We start from the raw sequence: 11,732 nt of genomic DNA on the forward strand, positions 1-11,732 counted from the left end.
TTTTTTATCTCTTAAGGGTCTCACTGAGGTCCTCCCCTCTTTTCTCAAGTTCAGTGAGTATCTTTATGGTCACTACTTTAAATTCTCTATCAGGCATATTATTTATCTCTATTTCATTTAGATCTTTCACAGTATGACTAGGTTCTTCAGTCTGCTGTCTCTTTTTGTGCCCTTGGATGATAGTCTGTTAAGAACACGTTCTCCATTATTCACAGTCTTGTAGGACCCAGGAACATAAGCCTTGCCAGCCAACAAAGCCAGGCAATCTGAAGGTGTCCCGTGATAGCAGCCACAAAAATCAGAGCATTAAGAAAGGTATAACTTTTTTTTTTTTCTGGAGACACCAGCAAACTGAAGCAAGGCAGAGGGAGAATGCAAAGATAGCATTCATCAGCCCCCATCCCTGAAGAGTACCCCAGAAAGCTCCCAGATATGTGTTAAATTAGATCCTACTTCTTAGGCCAATGCTTTAAGGTAAGCAGATAAGCCTCATTTACAGGATATCTGGATACTTCTCACCTACTGCATCCCTGGGACAGATAAGTCCTGTGTGAGCCCTTTAGGAATCCTTTCTCACTTTGCTACGGACACAAACCCTGTTGGTTTTCACAGCTAGATGTTTTGGGGGGCTTATCTCTCAGGTACAGGTCTTGAAAGTTGGGATGCTAGATGTGAGGTTCAAATTCCACTCCTCAGAGAGAAACTCTGAATTTAAGTTCCCTCCTGATTCAGGGTCTTTGCAGCAGGGGTGGGGTTTGTGGTAATATTGTGTTTCAGCATCCTAACCTGTTTTGATGTAGGTTACTTTCTTCATTTACTGATGTGTAGGACTCACTCAGACAGTTTTATGGGTTTTTTTCCAGAGGAAAATGATCCATATGTAGCTGTAGATTTGGTATGTCATGGGAGGAGAAGAGTTTAGGATCTTCCTATGTCACCATCTTGAACTGGAACCCCATGAGTTTCTCTTTTGTAGATTCCACATATAAGTTATTATCATCTAGTATTTGTCTTTCCCTGTCTTCTCACTTAATGTCCTCAAGGTTCATATATGTTGTCACAAATGGCAAAATGTCCTTTCTCAAAGCTAAATAATATTCCGGTTTGTGTGTGTGTACATAAACCTATACACACACACACAGCACCTTTATCCATTTATCTGTTGATGGGTATTTAGGTTGTTTCCATATCTTGGCCATTGTGAATAATACTGCAATAAACATGAACTGCATATATCTTTTTGATACCAAATTTTCACTTCCTTTGGGTATATACCCAGAAGTGGAAATGCTGAACCAGGTAGATCTATTTTTAATTTTTTGAGGAAACTCCATATTGTTTTCCATAGTAGCTGAAGTAATTTCATTCCCACCACCAGTGCACAATGGTTCCCTTTTCTCCATCTCCTCACCAACATTTATTATATCCTGTCTTCTTGAAAACAGTATAAAGTGTGAGGTGATGATCTCATTGTGGTTTGTATTTGCATTTCCCTGATAATTAGTAATGTTGAGTAACTTTTCGTGGACCTGTTGGCCTTCTAGATGTCTTCTTTGGGAAAATATGTTTAGTTCCTCTGCTCATTTTTAATTGGATTGCTTGTTTTGTTGTTATGAATTCCTTATATAGTTTGGATATTAACCCCTTATCTAACATGTGGTTTGCAAATACTTTCTCCCATTTTGTAGGTTGGCTTTTCATTTTGATTGTGTCTTTTGCTGTGCAGAAGATTTTAAGATTCATGTAGTCCTGTTTGTTGATTTTTGCTATTGATGTCCTATCAAAAAATCATTGCCAAAACCAGTGTTGAAGAGTTCTTCCTCGTTTTCTTCTAAGAAGTTTGTTATTAAGACTAATGTTTGGGATGCCTGGGTGGCTCAGCAGTTGAGCCTCTGCCTTTGGCTCAGGGCATGATCCTGAAATCTGGGATCGAGTTCCCACATCAGACTCTTTGCAGGGAGCCTGCTTCTCCCCCTGCCTGTGTCTCTACCTCTCTCTGTGTGTGTCTCTCATGAATAAATAAAATCTTAAAAAAAAAAATAGACATGTTTAATTTGATCCATTTCAAGTTAATTTTTGTGAGTGGTGTAAGATAGGTCCAGTTTCATTTTTCTGCATGTATTATCCAGTTTTCCCAGCACCATTTATTGAAGAGACTGTCCTTTCTCTATTGAGTGTTCAATAACCCTTTTGGCTCCCTTATCAAATATCATTTGACTGTATATGCAGGGGTTAATTCTAGGCTCACTATTTTGTTCCATTGGTCTAATTTTATACTGATACTATTTGATTATGATAGGTTTGTGGTATAGTTCAAAATCAGGAAATGTTCACTCCAGATTTCTTCTTCTCAAGGCTACTTTGGCTATTTAGGGTTTTTTGCGGTTTTATACAAATTTTAGCATCGTTCTATTTCAGTGAAAAATGCCTTTGGAATTTTGATAGGGTTTGAATTGAATCTATAGATAGCTTTGGGTAATATGGACGTTTTAGCAATATTAATTCTTTTGATCCATAAACACAGGATGTATATTTGTGTCTTTTTCTTTTAGAAAGTCTTGTAATTGTACAAATCTTTCATTCCTGGATTAATTTATTACTAGATATTTTATTGGTTTTGATTCTATTGTTAATGGGACAGTTTTCTTTTTCAAATATTTCATTATTAGCATATAGAAATGCAATTTATTTCTGTAGGTTGACTTTGTATCTGCAATTTTACTGAATTCATCGATTACTTCCACCTATTTCTTGGTTGAGTTTTTTGGATTTTTCTTCTTAAAAAAAAAAAAAAGATTATTCATGAGAGAGAGAGAGAGAGAGAGGGAGAGACATAGGCGATGGGAGAAGCAGTTTCCATTCAGGGAGCCCAATGTGGGACTCAATCCCAGGACCCTGGAATCACAATGTGAGCCAAAGTCAGACGCTCAACCACTGAGCCACCCAGGTGCCCCAAGTCTTTTGGATTTTCTATATATAATTATGTTATCTGAAAATAATGACCATTTTACTTCTTCCTTTCCTTTTTAAAACAAATTTATTTAAGTAATCTCTGCACCCAACATGGAGTTCAAGCCCATGACCCTATATGATCAAGTGTTGCATGTTCTTTGAATGAGCCAGCCAGGTACTACTTACCTTCTTTCTAATCTGGAGGATTTTGTTTTGCCTAATTGCTCCAGCTAGGACTTCAGAATTATATTGAATAAGTGTGGGGAGAGTGGGCATATTTGTATTATTTCTGATCTTAGAGAAGTTCTCAATTTTTCACTGTTGAATATAATGTTAGCTGTGGGCTTTTCATTTATGGCCTTATTATGTTGAGGTATGTTCCTTCTATACTTAACCTATTGAGTTTTTATCATGGGGATATTGTATTTTGTCCAGTGCTTTCTCTGCATCTGTTTTCATAACCACGTAATTTTCATCTTTCATTATATTAATGTAATGAAGTCTTTTGATTTCCATATGTTAAACCATCTTTTCATCTCCATGATTAATCCCACTTGTTCATGTTTATTTAAATTTTAGCATAATTATTATATTTTAGTGTGCAACAATTCTACACATTTCTCAGTGCTTATGAAAATAAGTATACTCTTAATCTCCTTTATCTATTTTACCTATGCCCCCACCTACCTCCTCTCTAGTAACAACCAGTTTGTTCTCTATATTTAAGAGTCTGGAGCAAGTTTTTGGTTTTTTGTTTTGTCTTTTTTCTTTGTTCATTTGTTTCTAAAATTCCACATGTGAGTAGTCATATGGTGTTTGTCTTTCTCTGATTTATTCCATTTAACATACCCTCTAGGTTCCTCCATTTGTTGCAAATGGCAAGATTTCATTCTTTATGGGTTATTGATATTCCATTACACATACACACACACACACACACACACACACACACAAACACACCCCAACCTTCTTTATCCATTCATCTATAGTGGACACGTGGGTTGCTTCCATATCATAGCTATTGTAAATAATGCTGTAAAACACAGGGGTGCACATATTTTTCAAAATTGTGTTTTTATTTTATTGGTAAATGCCCAGTAATGGAGTTACTAGGTCATATGATAATTGTATTTTTAATTTTTTGTGCAACTTCCATATTCTTTTCCTTCTATTAACTTTGGGCTTAATGTGTTCTTTTTCTAGTTTCTTAAGGCATAAAGTTAGGCTGCTTATTGGAGATCTAATTTCTTTAAATATTCATTGCTTTAAACTTCTCTAAGCACCATTCCATAGTTTGATATGTTGTGTTTCCGTTTACATTTGTTTTAAAGTAATTTACTTCTTCTGATTTTTTTTTTTTTTTTTTATTAAAGATTTTATTTGACAGAATGAGAAAGTACAAGTAGGGGGAGCAGCTGAGGCAGAGGAAGAAGCAGGTTCCCCACCAAGCAGGAAACCCAATGAGGGGCTCTATCCCAGAACCCTGGGATCATGACCTGAACTGAAGGCAGATGCTTAGCCAACTGAATCACCTAAAATCTTCTCTTTCAATTTTATGTCTTTTAATATAAAAGCTTTATCTTTTGATCTTTATCTCTCTTGATTTTATCTTTGACCCATTTGTTGTTCAGAAGTGTGTTGTTGGGTTTCCATGTTTGATTTTCTAGCTTTGTTCCTGTTTATCTCTCATTCCATACTATTATGGTCCCAAAAGATAGTTGGTATGATTTGCACCTTCTTAAATTTGCTAAGACTTGTTTTGTGTCCTATCATATGATCCATCCTGGAGAATGTACCATGCGTACTTGAGAAGAATGTATATTCTGGTGCTGTTGGAACCAACCATATGTTGGAAAGTTCCACATATCTGTTAAGTCCATTTGGTCTAAAGTATGGTCAAATTCCAACATTTCCCTGTTAATTTTTTTTTGTCTGGATGACCTACCAATGGCTGATAGTTCCCATCTATTGAAGTACCCCATTATTATGGTATTATCTATTTCTCCCTTCAGATCTGCTAATATTTGCTTAATATATTTAGGTGCTCAAATGTTGAGTGCATATATACTTATAATTGTTTTATCTTCTTGATGTATTGACCCCTTTATCATTACATAATGATTTTGTCTCATTACCATTTTTTGGCTTACAGTTTAGCTGTCTGAAATAAATATGGTTATCTCTGCTTTCTTTTGGTTTCCACTTACCTGGAATATCTTTTTCCATCCCTTCAGTTTGAACCTGTGTCTCTTTAGGATTGAGGTGCCCTCCCTTAGGCAGCATATTTTTGAGGCCTGTTTTATCTATCCAAGCATTGTGCCTCTTGATTTGTTTCTTTTTCCTTTTGGTTCTGTTTCTTTGTGAATTGCTGGTTTTCCATAGTGGAAAGAGAAGGCTCGTTTCCTCCTCCTCCTCCTTTTTTTTTTTTTTTTTTTTCTTTGTTTGTTTGTTTCATAAATCTACTCTCAACTTTTGCTTTGTGGTTACCACAAGCCTTACATACAACATCTCATAGATAAAACAGTTCATTTTATGCAGATAGCAACTTACCTTCATCTGCCTGTAAGGCTCCACACTTTTACTCCTCCCCTTTTATATTTTTGGTGTCACAATGTACTACTTTTTGTGCTGTGTATTCATTAGCAAATCATATTAGTTTTACTTTATACTTTTTTCCTTTAACTTGTATTCTGTAGTTAGGTGGTTAACACACCATTCTAATGTAGAGTTACAGTTTTTGAATTCTATTTTTCCCCTCTACCAGAATGCTATGTATTTTCCTATGTTTTCATGTCCCTGATTAGCATATTTTCATTTCAGCTTAAAGAATTCAGTTCCAACATTTATTAAAAGGCAGTTGTAGTGGTGGTGAAATCCTTCAACCTTTGTGCGAGAAAGCCTTTATTTCTCCTTTATCTGAAGAATAATTTTGCCTGATTAAGTATTCTTGGCTGGCATTTCTTGTCTTTAAACACTTGGAATATGTCCTTCTACTCTGCCCTGGCTTGTAGAGTTTCTGTTAAGAAATATGCTGATAGCCTATGTGGTTGCTTTGTAGGTTACTTTTGTTCCTGGCTGCCTTTAATATTCTTTATCATTGATTTTTGAGTTTCACTATCTGTCTTAGGGAAGATCTTTTTGCATTGAAATGATAGGGTGGTGGTGGCTTTGCATACGTGTATGTCCAAGCCCTTTCCTGGGTTTGGAAAATTCTCAGCTGTTTTTTCCTTAAATAATCTCTGCCTTCTTTTCCCTCTCTTCTCCTTCTGGTACACCAGTTTTTCTGATATTTGCCCTCCTGATTGAATCCAATAGCTCTTGTAGCATTTCTTCACTCCTTTTAGATCCTAGTTCTCTCTCCTCTTGAATTATTTCTATGTTCCTGTTCAAGTCATTTACTTTCTTCCATCTGGTCTGCCTCATCTGGTCTGATGCTCCCTTAGTGCACTCTTCCATTCATTCATTAAATTCTTGAGCTCTAGAATTTATTGGTTTCTAAAAAAAATAATTTTCATCTCTTTGGTAAAGAACTCGTTCTGTTCATTGATTTGATTCCTGAGTTCATGGAGGTTTTTTTGTAGCTTGTTGAATTTCCTCATAAAAACTATTGTGAATTCTTTATCAATTAGGTTATACTATTCTGTTCCTTTGTATTTGCTGGTGGAGAAATATCATTTTCTTATTGTGATACTGTATTTCCTTGATAGTGTGTTTGTAGGTATGCATTTCTGCCTTCACATTTGAAGTAGCAAGCGCCTTAACTAATTATTATCTCCTCTTTGATTCTTACATTTCAACAGGCTGGCTATTAGAAAACTTTCTTCTTCCAGACTGTTGAAGCTCAATTTTGTGGTTTCTCCCTTGCTCACTGAGCTTGGCGTAGTATCTGGGCATCCTTTGGATCTGCTGGAGCTGGCTCTTGTGATGCACTTGGGAGTGCACACAAGGCGCCAACAGCAGAGTTGGGTGAGGTATGGGTTCGGTAGAGTACTGAAGGTGCCTACAGCTTGGGTGGAAGAGGACCCTGGAGAGGGGTATTCCCAGAGGTTTGTGGGGAGACTTCCTGCTGAAGTCCTGACAAACATACCAGATAATGTTAATGCCCTTTGATATCCTTATCTGCCTCCTTCCCTTTCTCCCTCCTCTCAAGTCATAGAGGTCCTTCCTCAGAAACCTGGGTGCCTGCTGGGAGAGAAACAGGATTGTATTGCAGAACTGTGGTAGCTAGGCATTCTCACTCACTGTTTTTACTTTCTATCTCCTCAAAGTCCAGTCCACTGCAGTGTCACCCTGCAGTGGTGGGGCTGCCCTGGCGGAGTTCCTCCCTCTCCTCTGCATCTAAACCTGTCTCTACCCATTCCTGTTCCATTCAGATGGCAGGTTGGCCTTCCACAAATTCTGTTTGTATCTCCCAGTGATACACCCAGGCTCTTTATCCCCCATCACAGAGGATGGAACAGGTTCACCAAATCTCTTGGATCTGTAGCCCATACTAAGGATCTATTTATTTTTGGGTGCACAGATGCATTGGTGTATCCCTTGGGGTAACCTGCAGAGGCACTTTTGCCCAGTTATGGATTATCTAGCTGTCATAAAAGGGGAGAGGAAAGAGGAATGACTTACATTACCATGATTCTGACATCACCATGAGACCGTAGTCTCTGAGATAAGACAAAGGCTAAGTTGAAATGGCAAGAGAAAAAAAATTCTCTTTTAAAAAGTTATTATTATTCATATTAGTAAAGGAAAAACACAATTCCTATCTGTTGAATTTTTTTTCAGCATAAAGGATTAACAAGAGAAATAAAAGCTAATTTAAAGTAAAAGCTAATAATAGCACAAACTCAAAGCCTAGAGTTCTAGATTTCGCTTTGCCATTTACTAGCAGTATGTGTTACTTAAAACCTACCTAATTTGTTGGAAATTTCTTCTTTAGCATCATTTGGCATTATATCAAACACATTTCTTAGAAACTGTTGCGAAAATGTTGATGCCTTCCTAATTGGCACAGAAATGCAATACAGGGGTCAGAAGGTTAATTTCACAGGTTTTATAAAAACCAGTGATAATTAAAAGGTTTTGATTAAATCCATTTACCAATTCCAAGAGAACCTAGAATGGAAATATGAACAAGCTCATAAAAACCATCAAAGGATTGCTAGAATACACGTTTGATATTTCCAGGCAGTCCAAGATTCTTAGAAGGAAAATATTCTGATTTGGAATTTTAAGCTCAGCCTCAAGACTTTTTCTTGTAAATAATGACTCTTTCTCTTGGGTTTTTTTAGCTGCCCAAAGTGTATCAAAAGCACCTTTATGTTTTGGCTTACTACCACGTGCTTTGATACACCTGTCATGCCACCTCTCGCTCCCCAGCCTGAAGGTAAGCCCAAATACCTGTTTTGGAACTTCACTTTTTTTTTTGGTACTTTATAGGTAGTTTACACAGAGCCATGGCATGAACTGTAGAGCCAGTGAGTGTGAATCCAAACTCCAGCTTCACCATCACTTACTATGTACTTTTGGGCAAATCACTAAGCTTCTCAAAGCTTGTTTTCTCTACTCTAAGACAGAAATATATACTGAATCTCACAAGAGTGCTTTTAAGAATAGTAGTGCGTGAGACACCGGAGTGGCTCAGCGGTTGAGCATCTGCCTTCGGCTCAGGGTGTGATCCTGGTCCCGGGATAGAGTTCCACATTGGGCTCCCCACAGGGAGCCTGCTTCTCCCTCTGCCTGTGTCTCTTTCAATCTCTGTCTCTCATGAATAAATAAAATCTTTACACGCACTACATGCACTATTACTGTTTTCTTTTTTAAGAATTCACTTGGTAAAAATGCTGTACATGCTCATATTAGCAGCTACACTTATTGGCTCAAAAGCAGGTGTCTTTATTAAAAAACATTCCATGATCTTTCATGCCCCTGCCTGAGGGACTTACCTTTTAAAAAAAAAATTTTTTTTTGATTTTACTTTATTCATGACAGACACAGAGAGAGGCAGAGAGACCTAAGGCAGAGAGAGAAGCAGGGAGCCTGACGCATGAAACTCAATCCCGGGACCCCAGGATCACGCCGAGCCAAAGGCAGACACACTTAACCGCTGAGCCACCCAGGTATCCAGGGACTCACTCTTCTATACAGTGCCCAGCATGGCTCCCTCTCAGTACACGAGCTCCATTCCTCAGTTCACTGTTTTCACTGTCTGCCATAATTACAGCACCACCAGATTACCAATGCATCACACTCAATATTGTAAATTAAGTCACCAACATTACTCACAAAAAATAAAATCTCAAATTTAAAAATTGAAAGGATAGGGACGCCTAGGTGGCTCAGTAGTTGAGCCTCTGCCTTCAGCTCAGGTTGTGATCCCGGGGTTCCTGGGATGGAGTCCTGCACCCGGCTCCCTGCAGGGAGCCTGCTTCTCCCTCTATGTCTCTGCCTGTGTCTGTCATGAATAAAATAAAATCTTAAAAAAATGGAAAGGACATGCATTTAGCGTACAATTTAACATCAACTCATTTTATATTATCTATGTATGTTTTTACTGGGGCGGGGGGGTGGTTTGGGGAAAAAAAAAAAAACCATCATCAACCATAAATTCATCTGCTCACATATACCTTATCAAATTACGTAATTTGTAGGACCGTTCCCCCCAAACACAAATACTCTTGATATCTAATGCGAAAGGTTTTCTCTACAGAGGGAATGTTAGGCTAATAAATATCCCATGTTGTTTCAAGTTTTCTGGGAATAATGTCAGTAACGAAGTAAATTGTATGCTTTCCTACCTTTTGTAGGATAAGACCTTTTGTGGATAAGACCATTTTACTCCCCCTCAAATTTGCCATGATTGTGATGGATTAGGTAAAAAAAATTAGGATAACACCCAGAATTTGAAATTGGATTACCCTCTAATTCTGCCATACACACTTAACATTTACAATTAGGTGCTGAAAAGACTCGGCAACATTTGAAAGTTATCAAAGTGGTAACTAAGAATCCTTAAATCTGACCAACTGGATTGTCTAACTGAAGATTAAGATTTACAGAAGAGTCAGTTATGAAGCCTATACAGAGGGCAACAGAAATTCAGTGTAGCTTTGGCATCCAAAGATGTGGCTGTCCTGACCAGGAGACTCAGATGTCCTCATGACCGTCTGGTCTCCTAGGAGATTGGTGTGCACTAGACCATTACAGCTTAATGATATCTGCTAGTGTACTGACCCAACTCCACCCATTTTGCTTCGAACTTCAACCAAACTTCTGATTCATTTTATTCCTAGAACTGTTCTATTGGGAGAATGTACTCCTTAAACTCAAGTATCCAGGTCTTCCTCCCAGTCATTTACTCACTGTAATCTGGCACCATGGTTTTACCTCAAAAGATTAAGAAAATTTTAAAGTACTCTCCATGATGTCACTCACTTAGGATCCATTAGTTTGAAGGGAAGGTAAGAAGTATAATCAAAGATGGCACACTGTAAAACAAGATACTTTAGCTTATTTTACCCATGCAAGTCTTCCTGTGCGTGTTGAAATGAAGTTAGATTCTAGGCTAAGAAATTTTCAGTTAGCCTAGATTATACATCTAGTATCCACAGAAGAAAATCGCCTATCAATTTGTCAGAAAACTTCCAAAGCAGCCACAAGAGGCTTTAGAAAGATGTACAGCATGTTAACCATCTTATTCTTCTTCACTTCAAATCCCACATGAAAGTAGGTGCTCTAAAATATTCTATTGTAGATTATGAGCTATATATACCTTTATGAGCTACAACTAGCCTTCATTAATTGTGAGTGTTATGTTCTATGAAAAGTCTTGCTAACAATGTATTAACATATTGAATCATTGTTCCTAGGAGAAATAGGTACCTATAAGTCAGCTACATTTTCATCAATATATCCTTGCTTTATTTGTTCCTGTTTAAACATACATTGTTAACCTTGAACTCAGAGTCAATAGCTCTGTAGCTTAGGCCTAAATGAAGCTTATCTACCTTCCTGAATTTAGGGATACCAGACTACGAGCACCTAAGCACTATGCTTCGTCACCCACAAGCACAAGAATGTCAAGAATATGGCATAAGACAGACTTCAAAAAGGATACCTGTTTGTGGTATGAAAGTTGAAAAAATGGTTAGCAGGCTTATTCAACTTCAACTGGGAATTTCAGAGAACTCAAATTTTAAGTGCCATGTTGGCAAAATGACGGTCAAAGTACATGAATAGATTTTTGGGTTAGAAGTAACTTTTGTAAGTAGATGAATTTACAAATAGATAATCAGATACTGACCAACTATGTATTTTTTCCCCCTAATTCCTACAAGCAGATCACAAGGTCTACTTTACACTTCTGTTGGTTCCTCTGAACAGTCATGAAAGTTTGCTACATCTAATAAAGACCTTTCAAGAACAGATGGGGGTAATAAATCTTCACACAAGAAATCCCAACTATGCAGTGTATACAGAAAACTGCAAATCCTGTTACTTTAGATTTTGGAATTTTATAGATACAAGTTCTAAGGTGTCTCAAACATCTCTAACATCTCAAAGCTTAAACCATTTTGTATTCAAGTTTAACAAAAATGGTATATACTATTCATCTACGTGTACTGTCAGCCTCTGTGGTCAGACAAAATATATATAAAGCTACTATGGTCAAATAATTATAAATTACAAAATATAATACCTGTTGGGTATATGTATTCAAGCCATGGGAGTTATGTGGGGGTTAACGTGTGCATCTTGAAGGTCAAGAAAAACTGAGGTGAAAA

Source organism: Canis aureus, chromosome 14 (genome assembly GCF_053574225.1).
Source record: "Canis aureus isolate CA01 chromosome 14, VMU_Caureus_v.1.0, whole genome shotgun sequence".
Lineage (NCBI taxonomy): Eukaryota > Metazoa > Chordata > Mammalia > Carnivora > Canidae > Canis > Canis aureus.